Genomic DNA, 1,687 nt, shown 5'->3' with positions numbered 1-1,687 from the left:
GAGGAGGGGAATGAGATGGAAGTCGCTAGGATGAACTGCAGAAGAAAAGAAAAGGATGGAAGACGGTGTGCCCCAAGACACAGCACGTGACGAAGAGCCCCTCCCGTCACACAACAGGCTTCCAAGTCCCCTCTCGCCCTCGTAATGGAGTCGAGTACAAACAAGTTCCCCCAAAGGGATATGTATTGTTACAAAACACTACCTCCTTCAAATGTCTCCCCCACCCTTAGGTTGTGGCGTTTCTCTGCAAGTGTAAACAACTCGCGCGGTAAAACGGGCCTTAAATCGCCGACATGGCATCCCCTCCGACCCACCGACCCCCGAAGCCCCCCCTCCCCCCACTGTAAGAGCTCAAGTTAAATATAGCACGATTCCGTCACACGCGCATTTAGAAGCTGAATGCAAATTCAAGCAATTCCAGGTGGCGAAGGCTTGGGTAGGATCCTGTGCTTGTAGAAGAGGGAGAGGCTGTGACGTCATGACCTATTCTGAGATGTGCAGGAAGAGGTGAGCGCATGGCTATCCCGAGGAGTGATGTGCTGCTTCTGCCTCTCCGTCGAAGGTTGCTGATGCAAGTGATGTTTCGGTGCATCAGGAGGTCATCAGATATCGAGCCATTGATTTAGGACCTTGAGATTGACGCACAGGTGTACCTCTCGGCTGTCACATCTCCCGCTCCTCCTCCCCTTACCGTAATAGAAAATATATATATAATGTCAGTAATAGGAGAGTTTCGTTTCGTTTTATCCTGTTTTCCTAAAAACTGTATTCCTCGCAGTCTCTTTACAAGATTCCAAACCAGATCAGTAAAGTAGCATTGCAGAATAGCGAAGTCGAGTCCGCTTTCATATTACTCTTTAAAAAGTCGACACGTCACTCGTTAGTATGTCGTACACCAGGGGCGTCGCACCGCGCATGGACCTGTTCCACTGGTTTCACTACGAACTTGAAACTCAAAGTCACTCTACACTCCCATGTTGCTACCATACATATCACATGTCAACAACTGCCCCGCCGTTCCACCGTGGGGGCAGCACAATAAGTGGAATCTATATTGATATCGAATCACTGACAAACGTACAAGAAAAACTTTCAAAGGCTTAACAATGAAATAAAAAGTATTGCAATGTTGCAGCACAACGCCCGCGTCTGCTCGGTTGTTGCCGAGTGTCAGGGAAGTCTGGCATTCCATCCTCCCGTCGCCGTATTGACAACAACACGCCATCCATTCCTGTTCCACCTCCGCCACTCTACGTTCCGCCTCTCCACCACAAAAACGCACACAAAACCACGCGAATTCACGATCACCTTCAGAGTCGACGGCCTCAAGAGAAACGTTTATTCACACACAAAAGCACAACCTTCTAAGCCGCTGCAACGGCAGTGACCCGCGTGATGGTCCACGTTTTCTATCTGCACTGCCAGGCTGTGCATCGCTGAACAAACACACGTGACTGTATCAGCATAATCTCTGGCCACACCGACCTCCTCGCTCAGGGAAGGATGGGGCGTCTGGTAGGCCCTGCTGCTCCTTATAGAATGAGGGTGGTGTAGGATGTCTGAGGGTTGAGAGGGTAAAGAGGGGGAGGAGCCGCGCCTGGCCGGGAGGGGAAAAGGGAGGGGAGACACCACGCTCCTCCGTGAATGACCTGTTTGTTCCCAGATCCTGGCGGGGCAGGGGGGGGAG

The 1,687-nt window shown here is 51.3% G+C and overlaps 1 protein-coding gene across 1 annotated transcript in view; it reads right to left on the bottom strand.

The window, feature by feature from the left end:
- Positions 1–1,687, bottom strand: part of LOC119587930 (nesprin-1-like) — a gene marked incomplete in the record, with an annotated part of 36,964 nt that overhangs the window by 34,850 nt on the left and 427 nt on the right.

Source organism: Penaeus monodon, chromosome 23 (assembly GCF_015228065.2).
Source record: "Penaeus monodon isolate SGIC_2016 chromosome 23, NSTDA_Pmon_1, whole genome shotgun sequence".
NCBI classification, from domain to species: domain Eukaryota; kingdom Metazoa; phylum Arthropoda; class Malacostraca; order Decapoda; family Penaeidae; genus Penaeus; species Penaeus monodon.
This window is presented reverse-complemented; position numbering and strand designations above follow the sequence as displayed.